Genomic DNA, 19687 nt, shown 5'->3' on the forward strand with positions numbered 1-19687 from the left:
TGGTCTATTGGCATATTTTGGTTACGAAACGTTGTACGAAAGATACACTAAAAACTTAGACTTCTAGGAACACTAAATAGAGTACAACGGTCCACTTTGATGCCTTGGAATTACTCAACTCTCTCCATAGATGAGCTTTTAATGTTTTTGTTCATTAAAAAACATAACTTTGTCTATTGGTATCTTTTGGTTACGAAACGTTGTACGAAAGCTGCACTAACTTGTTAGACTTCTAAGAACACTAGATAGAGTATAACGGTCCACTTTGATGCCTTGGATTTGCTTTACTCTCTCCATAGAGGAGCTTTTAACATTTTTATGCTTTTGAGAACGTAACTTGGTCTATTGGTATCTTTTGGTTACGAAACGTTGTACGAGAGCTACACTAACTTCTTAGACTTCTAAGAACATGAAATAGAGTGTACCGGTCCACTTTGATGCCTTGTGTTTGCTCTACTCTCTCCATAGAGGAGCTCTTAACGTTTTTATGCTTTTGAGAACATAACTTGGTCTATTGGTATCTTTTGGTCACGAAACATTGTACGAAAGCTACATTAACTTCTTAGACTTCTAAGAACACTAGATAGAGTATAACGGTCCACTTTGATGCATTGGATTTGCTTTACTCTCTCCGTAGAGGAGCTTTTAACGTTTTTATGCTTTTAAGAACGTAACTTGGTCTATTGGTATCTTTTGGTTATGAAACATTGTACGAGAGCTACACTAACTTCTTAGACTTTTAAGAACACAAAATAGAGTGTAACGGTCCACTTTGATGCCTTGGATTTCCTCTACTCTCTCTATAGAGGAGCTTTTAACATTTTTATGCTTTTGAGAACATAACTTGGTCTATTGGTATCTTTTGGTCACGAAACGTTGTACGAAAGCTACACTAACTTCTTAGACTTCTAAGAACTCTAGATAAAGTATAACGGTCCACTTTGATGCCTTGGAGTTACTCTACTCTCTGCATAGACGAGCTTTTCACGTTTTTGTGCTTTTGAGAACATAACTTGGTCTATTGGTACCTTTCGACTACGAAACGTTCTACGAAGGCTACACTAACAACTTAGACTACAAAGAACACTAAATAGAGTATAACAGTTCACTTTGATGCCCTGGAATTACTCAACTCTCTCCAAAGATGAGCTTTTAACGTTTTTGTGCATTAAATAGCATAACTTGGTCTATTGGTATCTTTTGGTTACGAAACATTGTACGAAAGCTGCACCAACTTCTTAGACTTCTAAGAACACAAAGTAGAGTATATCGGTCTACTTCGATTCCTTGGATTTTCTCTACTCTCTCCATAGAGGAGCTTTTCACGTTTTGTGCTTTTGAGAAAATAACTTGGTCTGTTGGCATCTTTTGGTTACGAAACGTTGTACGAAAGATACACTAACAACTTAGACTTCTAAGAACGCTAAATAGAGTACACCGGTCCACTTTGAGGCCTTAGAGTTACTCAACTCCCTCCATAGACGAGCTCTTCACGTTTTCTGCTTTTGAGAAAATAACTTGGTCTATTGGTATCTTTTGATCACGAAACGCTGTACGAAAGCTACACTAACTTTTTGTACTTTTAAGAACATGAAGTAGAGTACTACGGTCCACTGTGATACCTTGGAGTTGCTCTACTCTCTCCATAGACGAGCTTTTCACGTTTTTTTATAATTGAGAACATAACTTGGTCTATTGGGATCTTTTGGTTACGAAACGTTGTACGAAAGCTACACTAGATTTTTAGACTTCTAATAACATGAAATAGAGTACTACGGTCCACTTTGATGCCTTGGAGTTGCTCTATTCTCTCCATAGAAGAGCTTCTCATGTTTTTGTGCATTTGCGAACATAACTTGGTCTATTAGCATCTTTTGGTTACGAAACGGTGTACGAAAGATACACTAACAACTTAGACTTCTAAGAACACTAGATAGAGTACAACGGTCCAATTTGATGTCTTGGAATTACTCAACTCTCTCCATAGATGAGCTTTTAACCTTTTTGTGCATTAAAGAACATAACTTGGTCTATTGGTATCTTTTGGTTACGAAACGTTGTACGAAAGCTGCACTAACTTGTTAGACTTGTAAGAACACTAGATAGAGTATAATAGTCCACTTCGATGCCTTGGATTTGCGTTACACTCTCCGTAGAGGAGCTTTTAACGTTTTTATGCTTTTGAGAACGTAACTTGGTCTATTGGTATCTTTTGGTTACGAAACGTTGTACGAGAACTACACCAACTTCTTAGACTTCTAAGAACACGAAATAGAGTGTAACGGTCCACTTTGATGCCTTGTATTTCCTCTACTCTCTCCATATAGGAGCTTTTAACGTTTTTATGCTTTTGAGAACATAACTTGGTCTATTGGTATCTTTTGGTTACTAAACGTTGTACAAAAGCTACACTGACTCCTTAGACTTCTAAGAACACTAGATAGAGTATAACGGTCCACTTTGATGCCTTGGAGTTACTCTACTCTCTCCATAGGCGACCTTTTCACGTTTTTGTGCTTTTGAGAACATAACTTGGTCTATTGGTACCTTTCGGCTACGAAACGTTGTACGAAGGCTACGCTAACAACTTAGACTACTAAGAACACCAAATAGAGTGTAACAGTTCACTCTGATGCCCTGGAATTACTCAACTCTCTCCAAAGATGAGCTTTTAACGTTTTTGTGCATTAAATAGCATAACTTGGTCTATTGGTATCTTTTGGTTACGAAACATTGTACGAAAGCTGCACTAACTTCTTAGACTTCTAAGAACACAAAGTAAAGTATATCAGTCCACTTTGATTCATTGGATTTGCCCTACTCTCTCCATAGAGGAGCTTTTCACGTTTTGTGCTTTTAAGAACATAACTTGGTCTATTGGCATCTTTTGGTTACGAAACGTTGTACGAAAGATACACTAACAACTTAGACTTCTAAGAACGCTAAATAGAGTACAACGGTCCACTTTGAGGCATTGGAATTACTCAACTCCCTCCATAGACGAGCTTTTCACGTTTTATGCTTTTGAGAAAATAACTTGGTCTATTGGTATCTTTTGATCACGAAACGCTGTACGAAAGCTACACTAACTTTTTATACTTCTAAGAACATGAAATAGAGTACTACGGTCCACTGTGATACCTTGGAGTTGCTCTACTCTCTCCATAGACGAGCTTTTCACGTTTTTTTATAATTGAGAACATAACTTGGCTTGTTGGCGTCTTTTGGTTATGAAACATTGTACGAAAGATACACAAATAACTTAGACTGTTAAGAACACTAAATAGAGTACAACGGTCCACTTTGATGCCTTGGATTTCCTCTACTCCCTCCATAGAGGAACTTTTAACTTTTTTGTGCTTTTGAGAACATAACTTGGTCTATTGGTATATTTTGGTTACAAAATGTTGTACAAAAGCTACACTAACTTCTTAGACTTCTAAGAACACTGGATAGAGTATAACGATCCAGTTTTTTGCATTGGAGTTGCTCTACGCTCTCTATGGATGAGCTTTTCATGTTTTTGTGCTTTTGAGAACTTAACTTGGTCTATTGGGATCTTTTGGTTATGAAACGTTGTACGAAAGATACACTAACAACTTAGACTTCTAAGAATTCTAAGTAGAGTACAATGGTTCACTTTGAGGCCTTGGAATTACTCAACTCCCTCTATAGACGAGGTTTTCACATTTTGTGCTTTTGAGAAAATAACTTGGTCTATTGGTATCTTTTGGTCACGAAACGTCGTAAAAAACCTACACTAACTTTTTAGACTTCTTAAAACATGAAATAGAGTACTACGGTCCACTGTGATAACTTGGAGTTGCTCTACTCTCTCCATAGACGAGCTTTTCACGTTTTTGGGTAATTGAGAACATAACTTGGTCTATTGGCATCTTTTGGTTACGAAACATTGTACGAAAGCTACACTAATAACTTAGACTGTTAAGAACACTAAATAGAGTACAACGGTCCACTTTGATGCCTTGGATTTCCTCTACTCTCTCCATAGAGGAACTTTTAACGTTTTTGTGCTTTTGAGAACATAACTTGGTCTATTGGTATATTTTGATTACAAAACGTTGTACAAAAGCTACACTAACTTCTTAGACTTCTAAGAACACTAAATAGAGTATAACGGTCCACTTTGATACATTGGAGTAGCTCTACCCTCTCTATAGACGAGCTTTTCATGTTTTTGTGCTTTTGAGAACTTAACTTGGTCTATTGGGATCTTTTGGTTACAAAACGTTGTACGAAAGATACACTAACAACTTAGACTTCTAACAACACTAAATAGAGTACAAAGGTCTACTTTGATGCCCTGGAATTACTCAACTCTCTCTATAGATGAGCTTTTAACCTTTTTGTGCATTAAAGAACATAACTTGGGCTATTTGTATCTTTTGGTTATGAAACGTTGTACGAAAGATACACTAACAACTTAGACTTCTAAGAATGCTAAATAGAGTACAACGGTCCACTTTGAGGCATTGGAATTACTCAACTCTCTCCATAGACGAGTTTTTCACGTTTTCTGCTTTTGAGAAAATAACTTGGTCTATTGGTATCTTTTGATCACGAAACGCTGTACGAAAGCTACACTAACTTTTTATACTTCTAAGAACATGAAATAGAGTACTACGGTCCACTGTGATACCTTGGAGTTGCTCTACTCTCTCCATAGACGAGCTTTTCACGTTTTTTTATAATTGAGAACATAACTTGGCTTATTGGCGTCTTTTGGTTACGAAACATTGTACGAAAGCTACACTAATAACTTAGACTGTTAAGAACACTAAATAGAGCACAACGGTCCACTTTGATGCCTTGGATTTCCTCTACTCTCTCCATAGAGGAACTTTTAATATTTTTGCGCTTTTGAGAACATAACTTGGTCTATTGGTATATTTTGGTTACAAAATGTTGTACAAAAGCTACGCTAACTTCTTAGACTTCTAAGAACACTAGATAGAGTATAACGATCCAGTTTGTTGCATTGGAGTTGCTCTACTCTCTCTATGGATGAGCTTTTCATGTTTTTGTGCTTTTGAGAACTTAACTTGGTCTATCGGGATCTTTTGGTTATGAAATGTTGTACGAAAGCTACACTAACTTTTTAGACTTCTAAGAAAATGAAATAGAGTACGACGGTCCATTTGATGCCTTGGAGTTACTCTACTCTCTCCATAGACGAGCTTTTCACGTTTTTGTGCTTTTGAGAACATAACTCGGTCTATTGGTACCTTTCGGCTACGAAACATTGTACGAAAGCTATACTAACAACTTAGTCTGCTAAGAACACTAAATAGAGTATAACAGTTCACTTTGATGCCCTGGAATTACTCAACTCTCTCCAAAGATGAGCTTTTAACGTTTTTGTGCATTAAAGAACATAACTTGGTCTATTTGTATCTTTTGGTTACGAAACATTGTACGAAAGCCGCACTAACTTTTTAGACTTCCAAGAACACTAGATAGAGTATAACGGTCCACTTTGATACCTTGGATTTGCTTTACTCTCTCCATAGAGGAGCTTTTAACGTTTTTATACTTTTGAGAACGTAACTTGGTCTATTGGTATCTTTTGGTTACGAAACGTTGTACGAAAGCTACACTAATAACTTAGAATGTTAAGAACACTAAATAGAGTACAACGGTCCACTTTGATGCCTTGGATTTCTTCTACTCTCTCCATAGAGGAACTTTTAACGTTCTTGTGCTTTTGAGAACATAACTTGGTCTATTGGTACCTTTTGATCACGAAACGTTGTACGAAAGCTACACTAACTTCTTAGACTTCTGAGAACAGTAGATAGAGTATAACGGTCCACTTTGAGGCCTTGGAGTTACTCTACTCTCTCCATAGACGAGCTTTTCACGTTTTTGTGCTTTTGACAACATAACTTGGTCAATTGGTACCTTTCGGCTACGAAACGTTGTACGAAGGCTACACTAACCACTTAGACTGCAAAGAACACTAAATAGAGTATAACCGTTCACTTTGATGCCCTGTAATTACTCAACTCTCTCCAAAGATGAGCTTTTAATGTTTTTGTGCATTAAATAACATAACTTGGTCTATTGGTATCTTTTGGTTACGAAACATTGCACGAAAGTTGCACTAATTTCTTAGACTTCTAAGAACACAAAGTAGAGTATATCGGTCCGCTTTGATTCCTTGGATTTGCTCTACTCTCTCCATAGAGGAGCTTTTCACGTTTTGTGCTTTTGAGAACATAACTTGGTCTATTGGCATCTTTTGGTTACGAAATGTTGTACGAAAGATACACTAACAACTTAGACTTCTAAGAATTCTAAATAGAGTACAATGGTTCACTTTGAGGCCTTGGAATTACACAACTCCCTCTATAGACGAGCTTTTCACATTTTGTGCTTTTGAGAAAATAACTTGGTCTATTGGTATCTTTTGGTCACGAAACATCGTACAAAACCTACACTAACTTTTTAGACTCCTAAAAACATGAAATAGAGTACTACGGTCCACTTTGATACCTTGGAGTTGCTCTACTCTCTCCATAGACGAGCTTTTCACGTTTTTGGGCAATTGAGAACGTAACTTGGTCTATTGGCATCTTTTGGTTACGAAACATTGTACGAAAGCTACACTAATAACTTAGACTGTTAAGAACACTAAATAGAGTACAACGGTCCACTTTGATGCCTTGGATTTCCTCTACTCTCTCCATAGAGGAACTTTTAACGTTTTTGTGCTTTTGAGAACATAACTTGGTCTATTGGTATATTTTGATTACAAAACGTTGTACAAAAGCTACACTAACTTCTTAGACTTCTAAGAACACTAAATAGAGTATAACGGTCCACTTTGATACATTGGAGTTGCTCTACCCTCTCTATAGACGAGCTTTTCATGTTTTTGTGCTTTTGAGAACTTAACTTGGTCTATTGGGATCTTTTGGTTACGAAACGTTGTACGAAAGATACACTAACAACTTAGACTTCTAAGAACACTAAATAGAGTACAAAGGTCTACTTTGATGCCATGGAATTACTCAACTCTCTCTATAGATGAGCTTTGAACCTTTTTGTGCATTAAAGAACATAACTTGGGCTATGGGTATCTTTTGGTTATGAAACGTTGTACAAAAGATACACTAACAACTTAGACTTCTAAGAACGCTAAATAGAGTAAAACGGTCCACTTTGAGGCATTGGAATTACTCAACTCCCTCCATAGACGAGCTTTTCACGTTTTCTGCTTTTGAGAAAATAACTTGGTCTATTGGTATCTTTTCATCACGAAACGCTGTACGAAAGCTACACTAACTTTTTATACTTCTAAGAACATGAAATAGAGTACTACGGTCCACTGTGATACCTTGGAGTTGCTCTACTCTCTCCGTAGACGAGCTTTTCACGTTTTTTTATAATTGAGAACATAACTTGGCTTATTGGCGTCATTTGGTTACGAAACATTGTACGAAAGCTACACTAATAACTTAGACTGTTAAGAACACTAAATAGAGTACAACGGTCCACTTTGATGCCTTGGATTTCCTCTACTCTCTCCATAGAGGAACTTTTAACATTTTTGTGCTTTTGAGAACATATCTTGGTCTATTGGTATATTTTGGTTACAAAATGTTGTACAAAAGCTACACTAACTTCTTAGACTTCTAAGAACACTAGATCTCTATAACGATCCAGTTTGTTGCATTGGAGTTGCTCTACTCTCTCTATGGATGAGCTTTTCATGTTTTTGTGCTTTTGAGAACTTAACTTGGTCTATTGGGATCTTTTGGTTATGAAACGTTGTACGAAAGCTACACTAACTTTTTAGACTACTAAGAAAATGAAATAGAGTACGACGGTCCATTTGATGCCTTGGAGTTACTCTACTCTCTCCATAGACGAGCTTTTCACGTTTTTGTGCTTTTGAGAACATAACTCGGTCTATTGGTACCTTTCGGCTACGAAACATTGTACGAAAGCTACACTAACAACTTAGTCTGCTAAGAACACTAAATAGAGTATAACAGTTCACTTTGATGCCCTGGAATTACTCAACTCTCTCCAAAGATGAGCTTTTAACGTTTTTGTGCATTAAAGAACATAACTTGGTCTATTTATATCTTTTGGTTACGAAACATTGTACGAAAGCCGCACTAACTTTTTAGACTTCCAAGAACACTAGATAGAGTATAACGGTCCACTGTGATACCTTGGATTTGCTTTACTCTCTCCAAAGAGGAGCTTTTAACGTTTTTATGCTTTTGAGAACGTAACTTGGTCTATTGGTATCTTTTGGTTACGAAACGTTGTACGAAAGCTACACTAATAACTTAGAATGTTAAGAACACTAAATAGAGTACAACGGTCCACTTTGATGCCTTGGATTTCTTCTACTCTCTCCATAGAGGAACTTTTAACGTTCTTGTGCTTTTGAGAACATAACTTGGTCTATTGGTACCTTTTGATCACGAAACGTTGTACGAAAGCTACACTAACTTCTTAGACTTTTGAGAACAGTTGATAGAGTATAATGGTCCACTTTGAGGCCTTGGAGTTACTCTACTCTCTCCATAGACGAGCTTTTCACGTTTTTGTGCTTTTGACAACATAACTTGGTCTATTGGTACCTTTCGGCTACGAAACATTGTACGAAGGCTACACTAACCACTTAGACTGCTAAGAACACTAAATAGAGTATAACCGTTCACTTTGATGCCCTGTAATTACTCAACTCTCTCCAAAGATGAGCTTTTAATGTTTTTGTGCATTAAATAACATAACTTGGTCTATTGGTATCTTTTGGTTAGGAAACATTGTACGAAAGCTGCACTAATTTCTTAGACTTCTAAGAACACAAAGTAGAGTATATCGGTCCGCTTTGATTCCTTGGATTTGCTCTACTCTCTCCATAGAGGAGCTTTTCACGTTTTGAGCTTTTGAGAACATAACTTGGTCTATTGACATCTTTTGGTTACGAAATGTTGTACGAAAGATACACTAACAACTTAGACTTCTAAGAATTCTAAATAGAGTAGAATGGTTCACTTTGAGGCCTTGGAATTACTCAACTCCCTCTATAGACGAGCTTTTCACATTTTGTGCTTTTGAGAAAAATAACTTGGTCTATTGGTATCTTTTGGTCACGAAACGTCGTACAAAACCTACACTAACTTTTTAGACTTCTAAAAACATGAAATAGAGTACTACGGTCCACTGTGATACCTTGGAGTTGCTCTACTCTCTCCATGGACGAGCTTTTCACGTTTTTGGGCAATTGAGAACATAACTTGGTCTATTGGCATCTTTTGGTTACGAAACATTGTACGAAAGCTACACTAATAACTTAGACTGTTAAGAACACTAAATAGAGTACAACGGTCCATTTTAATGCCTTGGATTTCCTCTACTCTCTCCATAGAGGAACTTTTAACCTTTTTGTGCTTTTGAGAACATAACTTGGTCTATTGGTATATTTTGATTACAAAACGTTGTACAAAAGCTACACTAACTTCTTAGACTTCTAAGAACACTAAATAGAGTATAACGGTCCACTTTGATACATTGGAGTTGCTCTACCCTCTCTATAGACGAGCTTTTCATGTTTTTGTGCTTTTGAGAACTTAACTTGGTCTATTGGGATCTTTTGGTTACGAAACGTTGTACGAAAGATACACTAACAACTTAGACTTCTAAGAACACTAAATAGAGTACAAAGGTCTACTTTGATGCCTTGGAATTACTCAACTCTCTCTATAGATGAGCTTTTAACCTTTTTGAGCATTAAAGAACATAACTTGGGCTATTGGTATCTTTTGCTTATGAAACGTTGTACGAAAGCTACACTAACTTCTTAGACTTCTAAGAACACTAGATAGAGTATAACGGTCCACTTTGATGCCTAGGATTTGCATTACTCTCTCCATAGAGGAGCTTTTAACGTTTTTATGCTTTTGAGAACGTAACTTGGTCTATTGGTATCTTTTGGTTACGAAACGTTGTACGAGAGCTACACTAACCTCTTAGACTTCTAAGAACACGACATAGAGTGTAACGGTCCACTTTGATGCCTTGGATTTCCTCTACTCTCTCCATGGAGGAGCATTTAACGTTTTTATGCTTTTGAGAACATAACTTGGTCTATTGGTATCTTTTGGTCACGAAACGTTGTACGAAAGCTACACTAACTTCTTAGACTTCTGAGAACACTAGATAGAGTATAACGGTCCACTTTGAGACCTTGGAGTTACTCTACTCTCTCCATAGACAAGCTTTTTACGTTTTTGTGCTTTTGACAACATAACTTGGTCTATTGGTACCTTTCGGCTATGAAACGTTGAACGAAGGCTACACTAACCACTTAGACTGCTAAGAACACTAAATAGAGTATAAACGTTCTCTTTGATGCCCTGGAATTACTCAACTCTCTCCAAAGATGAGCTTTTAACCATTTTGTGCATTAAATAGCATAACTTGGTCTATTGGTATCTTTTGGTTACGAAGCATTGTAAGAAAGCTGCACTAACTTCCTAGACTTCTAAGAACATAAAGTAGAGTATGTCGGTCCACTTTGATTCCTTGGATTTGCTCTACTCTCTCCATAGAGGAGCTTTTCACGTTTTGTGCTTTTGAGAACATAACTTGGTCTATTGGCATCTTTTGGTTACGAAATGTTGTACGAATGATACACTAAACTCTTAGACTTCTAAGAATTCTAAATAGAGTACAACGGTTCACTTTGAGGCCTTGGAATTACTCAACTCCCCCCATAGACGAGCTTTTCACATTTTGTGCTTTTGAGAAAATAAGTTGGTCTATTGGTATCTTTTGGTCATGAAAGGTTGTACGAAAGCTACACTAACTTTTTAGACTTCTAAGATCATGACATAGAGTACTACGGTCCACTGTGATACCTTGGAGTTGCTCTACTCTCTCCATAGACGAACTTTTAACGTTTTTGTGTAATTGAGAACATAACTTGGTCTATTGGCATCATTTGGTTATGAAACGTTGTACGAAAGAAACACTAAAAACTTAGACTTCTAAGAACACTAAATAGAGTACAATGTTCCACTTTGATGCCTTGGAATTACTCAACTCTCTCCGTAGATGAGCTTTTAACATTTTTGTGCATTGAAGAACATAACTTGGTCTACAGGTATCTTTTGGTTACGAAACATTGTACGAAAGCTGCACTAACTTCTTAGACTTCTAAGAACACTAGATAGAGTATAACGGTCCACTTTGATGCCTTGGATTCACTTTACTCTCTCCATAGGGGAGCTTTTAACGTTTTTATGCTTTTGAGAACGTAACTCGGTCTATTGGTATCTTTTGGTTACGAAACGTTGTACGAGAGCTACACTAACTTCTTAGACTTCTAAGAACACGAAATAGAGTGTAACGGTCCGCTTTGATACCTTGGATTTCCTCTACTCTCTCCATAGAGGAGCTTTTAACGTTTTTATGCTTTTGAGAACGTAACTTGGTCTATTGGTATCTTTTGGTCAGGAAACGTTGTACGAAAGCTACAATAACTTCTTAGACTTCTAAGAACACTAGATAGAGTATAACGGTCCACTTTGATGCCTTGGAGTTACTCTACTCTCTCTATAGATGATCTTTTCATGTTTTTGTGTTTTTGAGAACTTAACTTGGTCTATTGGGATCTTTTGGTTACGAAACGTTGTACGAAAGCTACACTAACTTTTTAGACTTCTAAGAAAATGAAATAGAGTACTAAGGTCCACTCTGATGCCTTGAAGTTGCTCTATTCTCTCCATAGAAGAGCTTTTCACGTTTTTATGCATTTGAGAACATAACTTGGTCTATTGACATCTTTTGGTTACGAAACGGTGTACGAAAGATACACTAACAACTTAGACTTCTAAGAACACTAAATAGAGTACAACGGTCCAATTTGATGCCTTGGAATTACTCAACTCTCTCCATAGATGAGCTTTTAACGTTTTTGTGCATTAAAGAACATAACTTGGTCTATTGGTATCTTTTGGTTACGAAACGTTGTACGAAAGCTGCACTAACTTGTTAGACTTCTAAGAACACTAGATAGAGTATAACAGTCCACTTCGATGCCTTGGATTTGCGTTACTCTCTCCATAGAGGAGCTTTTAACGTTTTTATGCTTTTGAGAACGTAACTTGGTCTATTGGTATCTTTTGGTTACGAAACCTTGTATGAGAGCTACACCAACTTCTTAGACTTCTAAGAACACGAAATAGAGTGTAACGGTCCACTTTGATGCCTTGTATTTCCTCTCCTCTCTCCATGGAGGAGCTTTTAACGTTTTTATGCTTTTGAGAACATAAGTTGGTCTATTGGTATCTTTTGGTTACTAAACGTTGTACGAAAGCTACGCTAACTTCTTAGACTTCTAAGAACACTAGATAGAGTATAACGGCCCACTTTGATGCCTTGGAGTTACTCTACTCTCTCCATAGGCGACCATTTCACGTTTTTGTGCTTTTGAGAACATAACTTGGTCTATTGGTACCTTTCGGCTACGAAACGTTGTACGAAGGCTATTCTAACAACTTAGGCTACTAAGAACACTAAGTAGAGTGTAACAGTTCACTTTGATGCCCTGGAATTACTCAATTCTCTCCAAAGATGACCGTTTAACGTTTTTGTGCGTTAAAGAACATAACTTGGTCTATTGGTATCTTTTGGTTACGAAACGTTGTACGAAAGCTGCACTAACTTCTTAGACTTCTAAGAACACAAAGTAAAGTATATCGGTCCACTTTGATTCATTGGATTTGCTCTACTCTCTCCATAGAGGAGCTTTTCACGTTTTGTGCTTTTGAGAACATAACTTGGCCTATTGGCATCTTTCGGTTACGAAACGTTGTACGAAAGATACACTAACAACTTAGACTTCTAAGAACGCTAAATAGAGTACAACGGTCCACTTTGAGGCCTTGGAATTACTCAAATCCCTCCATAGACGAGCTTTTCACATTTTCTGCTTTTGAGAAAATAACTTGGTCTATTGGTATCTTTTGATCACGAAACGCTGTACGAAAGCTACACTAACTTTTTATACTTCTAAGAACATGAAATAGAGTACTCCGGTCCACTGCGATACCTTGGAGTTGCTCTACCCTCTCCATAGACGAGCTTTTCACGTTTTTTTATAATTGAGAACATAACTTGGCCTATTGGCGTCTTTTGGTTACGAAACATTGTACGAAAGCTACACTAATAACTTAGACTGTTAAGAAGACTAAATAGAGTACAACGGTCCACTTTGATGCCTTGGATTTCCTCTACTCTCTCAATAGAGAAACTTTTAACATTTTTGTGCTTTTGAGAACATAACTTGGTCTATTGGTATATTTTGGTTACAAAACATTGTACAAAAGCTACAATAACTTCTTAGACTTCTAAGAACACTGGATAGAGTATAACGGCCCAGTTTGATGCATTGGAGTTGCTCTACTCCCTCTATAGACGAGCTTTTCATGTTTTTGAGCTTTTGAGAACTTAACTTGGTCTATTGGGATCTTTTGGTTACGAAACGTTGTACGAAAGCTACACTAGATTTTTAGACTTCTAAGAACATGAAATAGAGTACTAGGGACCACTTTGATGCCTTGGAGTTGCTCTATTCTCTCCATAGAAGAGCTTCTCACGTTTTTATGCATTTGAGAACATAACTTGGTCTATTGGCATCTTTTGGTTACGAAACGGTGTACGAAAGATACACTAACAACTTAGACTTCTAAGAACACTAAATAGAGTACAACGGTCCAATTTGATGCCTTGGAATTACTCAACTCTCTCCATAGATGAGCTTTTAACCTTTTTGTGCATTAAAGAACATAACTTTGTCTATTGGTATCTTTTGGTTACGAAACGTTGTACGAAAGCTGCACTAACTTGTTAGACTTCTAAGAACACTAGATAGAGTATAACAGTCCACTTCGATGCCTTGGATTTGCATTACTCTCTCCATAGAGGAGCTTTTAACGTTTTTATGCTTTTGAGAACGTAACTTGGTCTATTGGTATCTTTTGGTTACGAAACGTTGTACGAGAACTACACCAATTTCTTAGACTTCTAAGAACACGAAATAGAATGTAACGGTCCACTTTGATGCCTTGTATTTCCTCTACTCTCTCCATAGAGGTGCTTTTAACGTTTTTATGCTTTTGAGAACATAACTTGGTCTATTGGTATCTTTTGGTTACTAAACGTTGTACGAAAGCTACACTAACTTCTTAGACTTCTAAGAACACTAGATAGAGTATAACGGTCCACTTTGATGCCTTGTAGTTACTCTACTCTCTCCGTAGGCGACCTTTTCACGTTTTTGTGCTTTTGAGAACATAACTTGGTCTATTGGTACCTTTCGGCTACGAAACGTTGTACGAAGGCTACACTAACAACTTAGACTGCTAAGAACACCAAATAGAGTGTAACAATTCACTTTGATGCCCTGGAATTACTCAACTCTCTCCAAAGATGAGCTTTTAACGTTTTTGTGCGTTAAAGAACATAACTTGGTCTATTGGTATCTTTTGGTTACGAAACGTTGGACGAAAGCTGCACTAACTTTTTAGACTTCTAAGAACACTAGATAGAGTATAACGGTCCACTTTGATGCCTTGCATTTGCTTTACTCTCTCCATAGAGGAGCTTTTAACATTTTTATGCTTTTGAGAACGTAAGTTGGTCTATTGGTATCTTTTGGTTACGAAACGTTGTACGAAAGATACACTAACTTCTTAGACTTCTAAGAACACGAAATAGAGTGTAACGGTCCACTTTAATGCCTTGGATTTCCTCTACTCTCTCTATGGAGGAGCTTTTAACGTTTTTATGCTTTTGAGAACATAACTTGGTCTATTGGTATCTTTTGGTCACGAAACGTTGTACGAAAGCTACACTAACTTCTTAGACTTCTAAGAACTCTAGATAGAGTATAACGGTCCACTTTGATGCCTTGGAGTTACTCTACTCTCTCCATAGACGAGCTTTTCACGTTTTTGTGCTTTTGAGAACATAACTTGGTCCATTGGTACCTTTCGGCTACGAAACGTTCTCCAAAGGCTACACTAACAACTTAGACTCCTAAGAACACTAAATAGGGTATAACAGTTCACTCTGATGTCCTGGAATTACTCAACTCTCTCCAAAGATGAGCTTTTAACGTTTTTGTGCATTAAATAGCATAACTTGGTCTATTGGTATCTTTTGGTTACGAAACATTGTACGAAAGCCGCACTAACTTCTTAGATTTCTAAGAACACAAAGTAAAGTATATCGGTCCACTTTGATTCATTGGATTTGCTCTACTCTCTTCATAGAGGAGCTTTTCACGTTTTGTGCTTTTAAAAACATAATTTGGTCTATTGGCATCTTTTGGTTACGAAACGTTGTACGAAAGATACACTAACAACTTAGACTTCTAAGAATGCTAAATAGAGTACAACGGTCCACTTTGAGGCATTGGAATTACTCCACTCCCTCCATAGACGAGCTTTTCACGTTTTCGGCTTTTGAGAAAATAACTTGGTCTATTTGTATCTTTTGATCACGAAATGTTGTACGAAAGCTACACTAACTTTTTATACTTCTAAGAACATGAAATAGAGTACCACGGTCCATTGTGATACCTTGGAGTTGCTCTACTCTCTCCATAGATGAGCTTTTCACGTTTTTTTATAATTGAGAACAGAACTTGGCCTATTGGCGTCTTTTGGTTACGAAACATTGTACGAAAGCTACACTAATAACTTAGACTGTTAAGAACACTAAATAGAGTACAACGGTCCACTTTGATGCCTTGGATTTCCTCTACTCTCTCCATAGAGGAACTTTTAACATTTTTGTGCTTTTGAGAACATAACTTGGTCTATTGGTATATTTAGGTTACAAAATGTTGTACAAAAGCTACACTAACTTCTTAGACTTCTAAGAACACTGGATAGAGTATAACGATCCAGTTTGATGCATTGGAGTTGCTCTACTCTCTCTATGGATGAGCTTTTCATGTTTTTGTGCTTTTGAGAACTTAACTTGGTCTATTGGGATCTTTTGGTTACGAAACGTTGTACGAAAGCTACACTAACTTTTTAGACTTCTAAGAAAATAAATAGAGTATGACGGTCCATTTGATGCCTTGGAGTTACTCTACTCTCTCCATAGACGGGCTTTTCACGTTTTTGTGCTTTTGAGAACATAACTCGGTCTATTGGTACCTTTCGGCTACGAAACATTGTACGAAAGCCATACTAACAACTTAGTCTGCTAAGAACACTAAATAGAGTATAACAGTTCACTTTGATGCCCTGGAATTACTCAACTCTCTCCAAAGATGAGCTTTTAACGTTTTTGTGCATTAAAGAACATAACTTGGTCTATTTGTATCTTTTGGTTACGAAACATTGTACGAAAGCCGCACTAACGTTTTGGACTTCCAAGAACACTAGATAGAGTATAACGGTCCACTTTGATACCTTGGATTTGCTTTACTCTCTCCATAGAGGAGCTGTTAACGTTTTTATGCTTTTGAGAACGTAACTTGGTCTATCGGTATCTTTTGGTTACGAAACGTTGTACGAAAGCTACACTAATAACTTAGAATGTTAAGAACACTAAATAGAGTACAGCGGTCCACTTTGATGCCTTGGATTTCTTCTACTCTCTCCATAGAGGAACTTTTAACATTCTTGTGCTTTTGAGAACATAACTTGGTCTATTGGTACCTTTTGGTCACGAAACGTTGTACGAAAGCTACACTAACTTCTTAGACTTCTAAGAACACGACATAGAGTGTAACGGTCCACTTTAATGCCTTGGATTTCCTCTACTCTCTCTATAGAGGAGCTTTTAACGTTTTTATGCTTTTGAGAACATAATTTGGTCTATTGGCATCTTTTGGTTACGAAACATTGTACGAAAGATACACTAACAACTTAGACTTCTAAGAACGCTAAATAGAGTACAACGGTCCACTTTGAGCCATTGGAATTACTCCACTCCCTCCATAGACGAGCTTTTCACGTTTTCGGCTTTTGAGAAAATAACTTGGTCTATTTGTATCTTTTGATCACGAAATGCTGTACGAAAGCTACACTAACTTTTTATACTTCTAAGAACATGAAATAGAGTACTACGGTCCACTGTGATACCTTGGAGTTGCTCTACTATCTCCATAGATGAGCTTTTCACGTTTTTTTATAATTGAGAACATAACTAGGCCTATTGGCGTCTTTTGGTTACGAAACATTGTACGAAAGCTACACTAATAACTTAGACTGTTAAGAACGCTAAATAGAGTACAACGGTCCACTTTGATGCCTTGGATTTCCTCTACTCTCTCCATAGAGGAACTTTTAACATTTTTGTGCTTTTGAGAACATTACTTGGTCTATTGGTATATTTAGGTTACAAAATGTTGTACAAAAGCTACACTAACTTCTTAGACTTCTAAGAACACTGGATAGAGTATAACGATCCAGTTTGATGCATTGGAGTTGCTCTACTCTCTCTATGGATGAGCTTTTCATGTTTTTGTGCTTTTGAGAACTTAACTTGGTCTATTGGGATCTTTTGGTTATGAAACGTTGTACGAAAGCTACACTAACTTTTTAGACTTCTAAGAAAATAAATAGTGTATGACGGTCCATTTGATGCCATGGAGTTACTCTACTCTCTCCATAGACGGGCTTTTCACGTTTTTGTGCTTTTGAGAACATAACTCGGTCTATTGGTACCTTTCGGCTACGAAACATTGTACGAAAGCCATACTAACAACTTAGTCTGCTAAGAACACTAAATAGAGTATAACAGTTCACTTTGATGCCCTGGAATTACTCAACTCTCTCCAAAGATGAGCTTTTAACGTTTTTGTGCATTAAAGAACATAACTTGGTCTATTTGTATCTTTTGGTTACGAAACATTGTACGAAAGCCGCACTAACGTTTTGGACTTCCAAGAACACTAGATAGAGTATAACGGTCCACTTTGATACCTTGGATTTGCTTTACTCTCTCCATAGAGGAGCTGTTAACGTTTTTATGCTTTTGAGAACGTAACTTGGTCTATCGGTATCTTTTGGTTACGAAACGTTGTACGAAAGCTACACTAATAACTTAGAATGTTAAGAACACTAAATAGAGTACAGCGGTCCACTTTGATGCCTTGGATTTCTTCTACTCTCTCCATAGAGGAACTTTTAACGTTCTTGTGCTTTTGAGAACATAACTTGGTCTATTGGTACCTTTTGGTCACGAAACGTTGTACGAAAGCTACACTAACTTCTTAGACTTCTAAGAACACGACATAGAGTGTAACGGTCCACTTTAATGCCTTGGATTTCCTCTACTCTCTCTATAGAGGAGCTTTTAACGTTTTTATGCTTTTGAGAACATAATTTGGTCTATTGGCATCTTTTGGTTACGAAACATTGTACGAAAGATACACTAACAACTTAGACTTCTAAGAACGCTAAATAGAGTACAACGGTCCACTTTGAGCCATTGGAATTACTCCACTCCCTCCATAGACGAGCTTTTCACGTTTTCGGCTTTTGAGAAAATAACTTGGTCTATTTGTATCTTTTGATCACGAAATGCTGTACGAAAGCTACACTAACTTTTTATACTTCTAAGAACATGAAATAGAGTACTACGGTCCACTGTGATACCTTGGAGTTGCTCTACTATCTCCATAGATGAGCTTTTCACGTTTTTTTATAATTGAGAACATAACTAGGCCTATTGGCGTCTTTTGGTTACGAAACATTGTACGAAAGCTACACTAATAACTTAGACTGTTAAGAACGCTAAATAGAGTACAACGGTCCACTTTGATGCCTTGGATTTCCTCTACTCTCTCCATAGAGGAACTTTTAACATTTTTGTGCTTTTGAGAACATTACTTGGTCTATTGGTATATTTTGGTTACAAAATGTTGTACAAAAGCTACACTAACTTCTTAGACTTCTAAGAACACTGAATAGAGTATAACGATCCAGTTTGATGCATTGGAGTTGCTCTACTCTCTTTATGGATGAGCTTTTCATATTTTTGTGCTTTTGAGAACTTAACTTGGTCTATTGCGATCTTTTGGTTACGAAACGTTGTACGAAAGCTACACTAACTTTTTAGACTTCTAAGAAAATGAAATCGAGTACGACGGTCCATTTGATGCCTTGGAGTTACTCTACTCTCTCCATAGACGGGCTTTTCACGTTTTTGTGCTTTTGAGAACATAACTCGGTCTATTGGTACCTTTCGGCTATGAAACATTGTACGAAAGCTATACTAACAACTTAGTCTGCCAAGAACACTAAATAGAGTATAACAGTTCGCTTTGATGCCCTGGAATTACTCAACTCTCTCCAAAGATGAGCTTTTAACGTTTTTGTGCATTAAAGAACATAACTTGGTCTATTGGTATCTTTTGGTTACGAAACGTTGGACGAAAGCTACACTAACTTCTTAGACTTCTAAGAACACTAGATAGAGTATAACGGTCCACTTTGATACCTTGGATTTGCTTTACTCTCTCCATAGAGGAGCTTTTAACGTTTTTATGCTTTTGAGAACGTAACTTGGTCTATTGGTATCTTTTGGTTACGAAACGTTGTACGAAAGCTACACTAATAACTTAGAATGTCAAGAACACTAAATAGAGTACAACGGTCCACTTTGATGCCTTGGA

Source organism: Tripterygium wilfordii, chromosome 14 (genome assembly GCF_013401445.1).
Source record: "Tripterygium wilfordii isolate XIE 37 chromosome 14, ASM1340144v1, whole genome shotgun sequence".
Classification (NCBI taxonomy): Eukaryota; Viridiplantae; Streptophyta; class Magnoliopsida; order Celastrales; family Celastraceae; genus Tripterygium; species Tripterygium wilfordii.